The following is an 11836-nucleotide window of genomic DNA, read 5'->3' as shown; positions in this document are numbered from 1 at the left end:
CATATCTTTATAACGGGGAGTAGCAGAAACATAACTTGAAAGCTACAGAAGCATTAAAAGCTTATGTACGCTACAAGCTCTATGCTCTCGCATAAAATTGTGTTTGAAAAAATATAGTGAATGAAAGCACTCTAGGGAAAAAACGAAGCTATCTATCGGAAACCTTTCGTAAAGCTTTCAAGCTTCGCAATATTTCAAAAATCAAATTTTTGGAGAGATATTCTCGATTTCTGAAAGGAAATTGAAAGCTTTGAAGCACTTATTTCATAGCAGCAAAAGTCTTTGTCGAGCAAAGCAAGCATGCGATGTGATGCTGATGCTGACTCAGGATAAATTTCATGCACACGAAAAAACTTCAATACGGAATCCGAAAAATTCGTTGGAATCACAAATTTGTTCACGAATGACATTCATTAAAAATTTGTCATATTTTTTCACTCACAAAAACATACTTTTATGTTTAATAACACTTTTTGCTTCAAAACATTCAGTAGTAGCAAGAACCAATCCAACTGTTTGTTTAAGCAGATCATGATATCCCAGCTTCACAACATTTTGACAAATTGCTAGAAGTGTTATCTTTCCAGTGCACAAACTGTCACATTGCCAGGGCATTCGCTCTCACGAGCTCAAGTCCGTGCTCTCTGTTTTCGTTCGATTGTCAGGGCAAACAAATGCGACCTAGTACGGTGCTGGAAAGAGAGTGAGAGAGAGAGACAGGAACGAAGAAACGGCTGCGGGATGATTCACGCAATAATGCTATGTGGGACCAAAAACAGCACGCTGTGGAACCGTTTGTTTAACTGTCAGAACGGCATGGAAAGCAAAAGTATGAAAAACATTGGCTGTTGCGTGGATCGGCTCGACTCGGAGAGTGCGACGTGATTCAGAGTGGGAGAATGTGCTCAGTTTTCCAGCTGCTAGCTGGGTACTGTTTCTACCAAGCAACACGAGCAACACGGGACTCGGCGTGACTATGACGGTGATGTGCGGCTCGTAGTGACGGCACGTTGCTCTCTCTGCTCATTGGTTTTGCGTGCGTTTCACTGAACGGTCACTGAAACGCTGTGGAACGTCGGTCGCCGTTCCCTCTAATTTGCACAGCATATTCAATTTTCCCTAGTTCTGTGTGTAGAATTACAGAACAATTTTTTAATTGACCGATCAAAGATTAGGCATCATCCGATTGAGGTCATCGGGGGGGGGGTGGATAGTGTTCGTGCGTGGAGTGTTTTCTGGTTTTCGTGAAAAAAAAAACAGGAGAAGGTAACCGTATGCGGGCCAAATCGGGCAGCATCACGAAGTGGTTTACTGGGAAAAATCGATTCGCAGTGTGGCAATTTTCAGCTGGTAAACTCAAGTAGTTCGTTTTGGGGCTAACAGCGAAAGGGAAAATTGGGGTTCGTCCTCATTACATCTTGGGGAAAATCATGCTTGGGTCGTCATTTCTCTGCAGCATGATGCAGCAGCAGCTGTCGTGAATAAGTGATGCAGTGAAAGAAAACTCGTGAGTGTAGGACCAGAGTGTTGGGTGCGGTGTGTGTGGTTTAATCTTGAGAAGAAATCATCTTGCCCATCCCCAGTTAACTGGGCAGCTCTGCGAGAATCCTAGGAGGTGTTCCAGTGCGATTTTGTCAATGAACTGTTTGCATTTTTTGAAGAGTATTATTAAAGTACCCAGCTCACCTTGAAAGTGTGGCGCACAAGTCGGTTCATAGACCAGTGAAGGATGGTGATGCTGTGCGAAACAACTCGCGGAAAGTTTGAATTGGTACGCAAGCAACAAGCCAATAATTGCAGCGACAAAAAATAACCGATAAGCTGACCCATCAAAACGAAAGGTTGGCTGCATTCAACCGGCCCGTACTACAGTGAAACCGTTTAATACTGGCGGCGTGGAGGGCGGACGTTTAGCAATTGTGTATGTTCAAGGTAAGCGGCATTTCATGATTTTTACTATCAACAGCATACATCTCCTAGCAGGTATCGAATGCTACAGCCTGCGAATTGATCTTCTGGTTACTTCTAGGGACTAATCGATGTCAGTGTTGCCAAATATGGAACTCGTTCGGTTTCGAAAGATGGGTTAGGGATATTTATACTAACTTTACAATATGAGGGACTTCGATATTAGCTTCAAAACGTCTTCAACTAGATTTAATCAATTGGCGGAACAACATAAAATGTAAACCGTAGAGCACCAACACCTTCGTTACGGTCAAATGAAATATCGTACAAAACAACTCTTGCCGCAGGCATCAGAAATAAATTCTAGGAGAGAGAAGTGAGTCATAAATTTTGGAATCCCCAAGATTAACATTGCTTGCCATTTGGGTAAAAAGGATTCCCTTTCCGGGAAAACGTATTAGCTGCTGGGCTTTTAAGAGTAATTACACCGGTTTATCCGCAATGCATATTTTAAGCAACACTAGATTGCCTTCAGGTTCTTTTCTTGTATGTTTATTTAACCCCGGTTTTACTGAAGGTGAATATAAATCTTTGCTCGTGACGGAAGAGCTCCCTTTGTTAAATTCCCAATTCGCCATGTTGCATTATCCAAATTAGTATGAATAGTTTATGTTGGATAAAGAACACGAAGTAAGTAGTGTATATTCAACAACTACATGGTTAGATTTTGTTTGCCACTCTCGATATCTGAGCTGCAATGAGGTAAAAAGATTGACTCTTAAAGCCAAATTCACTAATCTCAGCAAATCAATATGGAATTATTACTTAACACAATTGTTCTAGACAAAAATTAAGGAAAAATAGCAATTTATGACAATTGTTTTATTGATAGAGCTACAACACGAACTTTTATCATAGATGACGAACAGGCTTAGGATTACTCAAATGAGACCGGAAAGATGTGAAGAAAATTTCATCGTTGTGTGTTTAACCTATCACAAATTCCACCATCTGGCAGCGGTTTACACAAAAATATGTTTCTATTTGTTTTGTTTATACATGCAAATAACTTTTCCTGCGCTCAGAGACGTGTTAACGAATTCCGATCATCCATTTCGTATACAGAGCAAATCGTGTTCCGAAGTCATCGTTCCATCGATCAGCCCCGTCTCAATGAAATATTCGCATCAAATGGATGTATAAACAATATTTTCCGTCAGGGGCGGGTATAGCGTGATTAGTAAGTCGATGCCTTTCATTCAGCCTGTCTGGGTTCGATTCTCAACCCCTCAAATAGGGTCAGAAAGATTTTCTGGTCCGAAGTGGTGAATGACTTTAAGGCCTCTATAATCGAAACAACATAAAAATAACATTTTCCGATTTTACCAGTACTCTAGTTTCACCGATTTTACCAGTACTCAAATCTTCCATTTTATGAAACAGCCAATTACACTCTTCGGGACAGTGTATGATATTGCACACAACTGAATATTCTTATATTTAGACGCTCCTGCATAAAACACTAAACTAAAAATAAAAAAAGAAAGATTATTTGTACGAAAACAGTTAGTCTTACTCATGAAATGTATTTTATTTTATACGTCGAATTCTACAAGAATGAGATAAAAAATGCTAATCTATGAGTATTGCAGTGAATGTTACTGACGGTTTTTATGAAAACAAGTTTTTAAAAAGACTGGATAAATGAACGTCAATTTAAAACCACATTAAGCGGTTTGAATACACATTAGCAAATAGGACGTCAAGCCGAAATATTTGACCAAATATGACCAAATGTCATCATAGACACACGGGTCATGTTCATGGTAGGAATTTGTGAGCATTCAGTTATCTCATTTTTTGACGACCAATTCTCATTCTTTTTTTTTTCATCTCACTAAACCAGACAAGCTCGCAAACGACATCGGTCGCCATCACATCAATTTTTTTTTTCAACAGAAAACTCATTTAAAAGTAAACCCCAAAACAAAACAATTCAATTTTAGAAATGGATAACAAGTCATCAGTTTTCACACAAGTCAATTTGAATGAAAAATTATACACGTTTTCAGAATGGAGAACCATTTATTTTGCATGAAGGAAGAAACCAATCTGACTCAAGACTGGTTTAAAAAAACGGGTTGTATTTTGCATGTGTTTTCAAATCTTCGATGTCCCGGGCTGACGGTTCAATGCATAGGGAGCTGGTCTAGCAAGGTAGTTGTCGTATGTTTGAGCCCCTCTCTGGAAGGGTTCTGAGTGTTAATAGGATCGTAGTATTACCATGCAATGATTCTGCACGCAGAGAATAGTCTGCAAAGTCGGTTGAAACAAAATTATAAAATAAAAAAAAAAAAAGAATTTAATGCCAATAATTAGCTTTTCAAATCTTCCAAAATCAGAGACTGTTTATTGTACAAAAATTGTGTCCGCACAATCTAACTAAATTCTGAATTCTTAGAATTTCATGTATAAAATGTTTAAATAACTGCTCGAAAACTGCTCGATAAAACTTTTCAAAAACTGCTCGAAATCTACTTAAAAACTGTTTAATAAATAACTGCACAAAAAATTGCCCGGAAAATGCTCAAAAAACTGTTCGATCCCTTTAGAACAGCAACTTTTATAATAAAAATCACTACGTTTTTGATACATCCTGGGGCCGAATTCGTGAGGCCGCTAGAGAAAACATCGATCCGAATGGCTAGCAACAAATATATCCTACAAATTGAAATAGTTTTGAGTTGAATTAAGAAGAATTTTTCCTTGTTATGCATCGTCACTCTTTCCGACGTGGTGAAATCTTAAGCACTCATCCTTTGATTCTCACCTTCAATTCCGGAACCGGAAGTTGGCTTAATACAAACTTTAGGAATTAAGTATGGCACTTTTTCTATTGTTTCTTTTAACCTAAGATTGTGAATTTCCAGTGCTACCGAGTGCCATTTGAGCCAATTTGTTCTGACAATGACTACCGATTGGAATAGCTTTGAATTCAGTCTTGAACATTTTTCACTATTTTCGCTTCGTCGCTCTGAGTGGCGGTATAAAATGGTTAACACACGTCAGCCTGTGATTCAGAAACCGGAAATTGAATCGTAATAAAATTCACAAATGTTTTATAGGTTTCGTATACCTTTAAATTTAATCTGAGTTTGTGGAAAACGGTTCAGCCATGTCTGAGAGAAGTTAATGCATATTTTATTATTTTTGTTGCGCACTTTACCCCTCAACTCCGGAACCAGATGTCGGATCTGGTTAAAAATCAAGAATAGGGAATCGGTTGAGCAAATTGAGCGATAAGAATTGGCGTAAAGAAGTTCTCGGACATTTTCCGATTTTGGCAAACTTAGTCGAACGATACACTTTAAACTAGGGGTCTCCAGATTTCAGTAATTCAACAGCCTACATTCTTTAGAGAAACATAAAAAATAATAATTTAAATTGGTTCAAGTGATAAAGAGAAAAAAATCTAATGGTACAAAAAATATGATCTGCCGGTTTCCAATTGAGTAATAAGAATTATTGGTTCTAAACGGAAATAAGCGTATTGTTCCGATTGCTTGAGGCTTATTACAGAAAACAAAATTTCGATGAGATAGTTTTGTATTATTCGAAACAAACTGTAGTCAAGACGGTTGAGGTAGAACTTTCCATCTACTGTTTTTCAATTCAATTTTCATAGGAGCTGTAACGTGTGCTCAATTGTTGTCGTGATGAAAAGCAACAAACTTGTACCTGGGCTGAAATGCTAGCAAAGTTCTTGTTCAAAGTAATAATTATTTGATGATTTGCTCAGTTATAGAAAACGACACGTTACTCAAGGCAGAGGTGTGACGAAGAGCAAGTGTAATTTCTCCTCTCGCACTGACAATATTAAAAAAAGAACTCTTCTCTTTTACGCACATACACTACTGTTCTATACGGTGTGCACGCATCATGAGAGCGCGTGTTTATTTCCTAGCATCGGATCGCACCAAAGTGCTGGAGAAGAGCTTTCAAATTCTCTGAGGTGGATTAATACGTTTTCATTTAGTGAGAAAAATGAGTCGATTAGCGTAATGGATTATAGTGCTAAATAATACATTAATGTAACTAATCTATTAAATTATACTAGGCAGAACTAGAGCTACCAAATGAAAATCTGTGTTGAATAAGAAATCATTACCATCTGTGTTGCTTAAAGCAAGCAAAAATCTTAGATAATGTGGTTAAAATGTCCCAAAAATCTATCAGTTTCTCAGAATATTGAACAAACTCTGTAATCTGTGACAGATTATAATCTGTGCAATCTAACGGATGAAAAAATCTGTGAACATTTTTACAGTGGCAGAATAGACAATAAATCATTAATCAAATTGAAACTCGTTTTTCCTAGAATTATGACAGTTAAAATGACCATCATCATTGCACACGAGCGTCTCTAGTCGTGAGATACATCGTTAAATTGCCTATAGCTAAACGATAAGCTAACTCTAAGACAGGACCAACCAACTGGCTTCTTTTTTTCCAAGATGAAGTGCATCTTCTTATTTTTGTGGAAAAATGTGGATGTGAATTTCAATATAATCTCGGCCAAAGACGTCAGAGCCGAAGGAATGCTGACAAATATTCAATAGAATATCAATTACAATTCATGTGAAGGTTATAATTTGTAGAACTTGAGCTCTTGGCTTTTCGAAATAATGCTTTGCACTTCATATTTTCTTCCTCTATAGATTATGGAAACTAAAACATTCTCTTACATAAGGAACCAAATAAGCCAATGCCGGTGATCCTGACAATACTTTTATTTCACACTGCAGTAAAACTAATTTCAAACTCGTGTACTTGCTTATGTCAATCTCAACCAATCATGGGCTGTTTCAAAAATGGCTCTAAAATCGGTTACATAGTTTTCAGGTCCTGTCTTAGAGCTAAACCTAAGGCTGCAGACAAAATGAGCCCGAGAAGCTGAACCGATTTTAGTGCTGATCGAATCGGAAAATGTTTTTACATTTTCATTTGCACCAGCTTCTTTAAACAAAAGCGCGCACCTAAAATCTATCTATTCGACACTGAGGACAAGTGCGCTTTCCTTTTTGTGCGATATTCGCCGGCTGCATTCTCAGGGTAGACATGAAACTTACACGCTGGTGTATCACTCTAGTGAAATGCCATCACTGATATTAAAATCAACCTGCTTGAATATTTAAAATCATTGGACTAGAAGTATAAGTTTTGATGCAATCAAAAATACTTAAACGGGTTCTTCAAAGAAGTTGCACTATTCAATTGAAGTAGTTCTTTCGATCTTTGACATCTGTCAACAACAGGTTACATTTTTATCACATCTTACTTCTTTTTGAGTCTAAATATGACAACCCTGCCCTTTGAGACTATCAACTATTTTCGTTGATGGGACACGCACTCGGTTAGCAGCACAGTTTACGATGAAATCTTTACATTTGTTGAGAACTACGATTAAAATTGCCTAGTATATAATTACTAACAAATTACTCAATAGATTGAACACGACAAACTTTGCGAAAAAATAAACATGTGATTTTATTAAGAACAGCGTAGTGAAAAAGCAGTTGAACATGTTTTTTTATACAGCCTGCACCAACTAAACTAATAAAATAAATGGTTAAAAAACGTTGCTAAAAATATCAATTACAAATTTCACTAACTTTTACTTATGATCCAAGCAATCATCATGCACTAAATTTGACACGGTTAAAGCTATTTTCTACTATTCATTTTATCTTCGACAATTAAGCGCACGGGCATAGCTCAACAAAATCAAATGAAACTATAGCATTCATTTATCTTAAAATACGACTTGTTTCATATTCATATTATTCATAACATGTATGAAGGGTCTGTAATTACCGTAAATTCCCAGGGGAGTGGATACTAACAAATATGTGTACATTTGACTTTTCCAGAGAACTAATTGAAGCGATTTAATATTCGTCACTTAGGCAATATGCCGAAATCAATCGAATGACAAAACTAACCTAATTACATTTCAAAGCCGCAAAACATAAACACAAGTTACGACTAGAGATAGTTATTAGATCTTTAAACGACACAACACAGGTAATCATCACCGTAATACAAATATTATGACATTATTTTAGTGTTATTGTGAGATATACAGATAAATTCATCTCATTAAATCGTAACCCTCGGCATGAGCTCGTCTCTTCGAAACATTCGTGTTCTGTCGAGAAAGAAGCTATAACCACAGAAAGAGTCAATACACCCGTGGTTAACACTCACTATCATTTCCTGATGTTGTATCGAGCATTAATTTTTCTCGAAGCAGATTATGGACAGCTAAGAGCTGAAAAATGTATGAAAAATGAACTGCTCGAAGCAGTGTCACGTTTTACGAACCATTGGATTACTACGTACATATTCGAAGGCGTTCGAATACACGAATCGTGATATCAATCGTGTTGTTCTGTTTCTTACGGTTGGTAGCTGGCCTGGGATGGCACGAGTGTGTGGGAGGGGAGCTAAAAGCTTCAACTGCCGAGCAACTATTACGGTAGAAAAAACAGCAATAAAGATGGAATAGATATGCTATCGCCCGAAGGAGAACTGTTTTACGATGCCAACCAGTAGAAAAAGCCAACGAACATACGTTGGCTGGCCGTACGTACTGCCGGTGTGCTTCGATTGTGAATTGACATAAGGGTGAACCGAACTTAATCGATTTTTGGAATCTATGATACGTTGGTAAAATATTTCCAATACCATACACTGAGATTACCGACTATAGGATAAAAGGAAGCGTTGAGCTTGAGTTAATTGTACAGGTGATAAATTTTCAACTGATCTGAATAGCATCAGAATAGATTGTCAGTATCTGTTCATCCATAATTGATAATCGCTTTAGTGAGTCAAGTAACGATTTCCGATTTACTCTCTAATTGAACACATTTGAGATTTATTTTGCTCTTTTGAATATTCAGGGCCCATGGATTAGTTTTCGGGTAGGGTCGGCTCTCAATGCAACAATTTTAACTTGAGAAAAATATTTTTGCTGAACAAGAACCCGACTCGTATCCATCGGGTTTCAGTCGGGTCTTGGGTTTTTTTTGGGGCTTGCCATCTCTACTAAGTAGATCCATTCTAAAACATTTCGATGCTATGAACTATGATTAAAAACATGTTTTATATGCACACTTTCAGAAATTCCATAAGGTGGATAAATAACGATTAGGCGCGTTTCAACCACATAACAGTAGAGGAAGATGTTCGGTTACCGGCACCACACCGTTGCTTTTGACAGAAAGCAGATAGCGTCATTCCGACAAATGTCATGTGTGTGTAATAGCAGCACGTTCTTTTTGTACCGAATACAGAAGCAAACAGACGCTTGTACTTTTTGCTGCGCTCAAAACAAATTTTAATTACGTGAAAATCCACACAAAAGTTTTTTCTGACTTTTTTTATATTTGTTTTTCGTAATTTTCCAAATGTCTACCGATTTCTGTTACCGGCACCCCAAGGTGTTCAGTTACCGACACCCCATTTTTTTCGACAAATCGTGAAAAATTGTCAGTGATATGCAGAGATTCCAAATCTGCAAATTTGTCTGTAAATTATCAAATTTCGTAGCTGCAAACCTTTTTTTGTCTGAAGACTTTTTACATACTTTTGAAACCTCGATTGCATACCGACATTCGTCAGAATATACATACTTTTTTAAATCGATACGATCTTTTTGCTTTTGCTAGTTAAACTTATTGTACTAACTGGCATCTCGGGTGATATGCAACACGTGGACAACTTGACAGCTTCAAAACATCCGTCATATAAGTAGAAACTTTGGTTCTCTGGTTCTGTTAGCCATGGCGACTCCAAACAAATCGTCAGAGTCGAGGAAATTAATTTTAATGCACTGATGAGTGTCATTAATTAGTGGATAAGAAGCCAAACAATTCGGCTGCAGTAACGTATTCAATGCCGCGAAGCCAGTGGAAAACCGGCCAAATCAACACCAAAGGCACCACCATCCACATCATCGGCCAAGAAAGCCAAGACGAAGTCACCATCAGACAATGAAGACTTTTGCCCAAAACGCCTCCGAAAAGAATACATTCCGTTGAAGTCTTTACTTATATTTTTCCATTTTTAGCGAAATTTCTTGGATTTCTTGGCCAGTAATCGAACACCTTTTTTGAAATGGCCAAAATTTAAAACTTTACTAAATTGATAATAAAGTTTTCGAAAACATAGTTGCTTAATCAGTTGTTAGTTAGGGACTTTAGCTTTCCATTCATGTATATATGTCTGCAAAATGTGCACTTAGTCTGAAGTTATAAGCTTAAACTAAAAGGGTGCCGGTAACCGAACACTCTCCCCTACTACCAGAAAAAATAGAATTTGAAAAATCGAAATCATACAAACTGCTTAGCACATATATCGGTAGTTTAACTTTGTATTATGAACAAACCCCGGTAAAGTAATTCGTACTATGTTTAAATACTACAGCTTTGAATTGTAGAAAGAGAACTTATTACAATAAGTCGCTAAACGAAAAAGTTATTGAGAAATCAAATCTGGACTAATTTCGTTACAATTCCGTGTTGTGAAATTTTGAGAATGTACCCAAGTGAACAATATAAAGAAAGACGTAGTCCTACGTGAAAACAGTTTGTATATATCAAAAGAACTTGGAGTAGGTAATGTCAAAGACATAGTTGCGATATTGACGTAGGACTGCACTTGAGATGTGTATAGATATTAACTGATTTAACCCTTATGCACTCGAATGGGTACCCGGGTACCTTTTCGAATTTCAAAATAAGAAATTTCTGAGTTAGGTTTAAACTAAGATTCTGCAATTCGGTCAATTCCAAGAACTAGTTGGACCATAACTTCTCATGCTTTGACTTTTCATTTTACAGTAAGGGGGGTCGAATGGGGGGGCTCAAATTTTTTTTATTACGTAAACACCCGAATGGGTACCCGGGTACCCACAAATAAAAATGCTTGTAACTAAGGCAAATTCCATCCGATTTGAATTTTTTCAGTACGGGTAAATTCAGAAATTTATCCACTTTTCGATGGCCGTGTATATTGCTGTAGTAGGTTCTTCTGGTTCCCGTTAATCCGGATTTCCGTAGAATGTTCCGACACTTGTGTTTTCCACCATAAATGTCATTTACTAATTTGAAACTTTTCCAAACCAGCTATTTGAGAAAGGCCGTACCAAAATGAACCTTTTGTAGAAAAATGACGTCATCTAAAGGGTAGTTGGCCTATTCTGGACTTACTCTCATAGAACGAAAAAAAGGAAATATAAATGAGAACGAAACTGTTTGGGAAGTAACTTCGTGATGTTTCGAAATGTTTGTTGCCAGAATTAAAAATTGTATTGCGTGCTCCTCGCAATAGGCCTGAAGTACATAATAATTTTCAAACTGAAGATAAGAAAGTGAAGTATATAAGGGAACATACATAAAGTACGTCACGCGTTTAGGGGGGAGAGGTTTCAAAAATACGTGACAATACATGGTGAAAAGATTGAGAAATGCTCGACAAAGGGGGAAAGGAGTGGTAGAAAAATTCAAAATTTTATGTTACGTACATAACGGATGCCCCCTGAAATATATAAACATAACAACTCAGCATAGCACTTGATTTCATATAGCAATTCTTAGATAAGATTACAAAAATACGTGAAATCCGTGTATAAATGCCTCGATGTCGGAACTCATTTAGGATATCCGGGTTCCTGGGAACCAGGAGCACCATGTCCATCTTTATGGGTACCAATCCCAAAGAGCTTAAGTTCCTGAATCCAACAGTGCTAAAATTACTTCAATCGGTTGAAAAATGCTCAACTTACAGCGATTTAAAAAAATGGGTACCCGGGTACCCATTCGGGTGGTTAAAGGTGTTTTTTTTTTCGAGTGCACAACGGTTA

At 37.3% G+C, this 11836-nt stretch overlaps 1 protein-coding gene across 2 annotated transcripts in view; it reads left to right on the top strand.

Annotated features, from left to right (window-relative positions):
* The first annotated feature begins 1015 nt into the window (after positions 1-1015).
* Positions 1016-11836, top strand: part of LOC131438719 (gamma-1-syntrophin) — a 140074-nt gene continuing 129253 nt past the window's right edge. Inside the window, exon 1 of one of the 2 annotated variants that reach the window (XM_058608926.1) lies at positions 1016-1932. The gene's annotated coding sequence lies outside the window, so the exon portion shown is untranslated. The remainder of the gene's footprint in view (positions 1933-11836) is intronic. The other variant, XM_058608925.1, reaches the window with a different exon arrangement.

This window comes from Malaya genurostris, chromosome 3, assembly GCF_030247185.1.
Source record: "Malaya genurostris strain Urasoe2022 chromosome 3, Malgen_1.1, whole genome shotgun sequence".
Classification (NCBI taxonomy): Eukaryota; Metazoa; Arthropoda; class Insecta; order Diptera; family Culicidae; genus Malaya; species Malaya genurostris.
The sequence above is the reverse complement of the archived record's forward strand: the minus strand, read 5'-3'. Positions and strand labels throughout refer to the sequence as shown.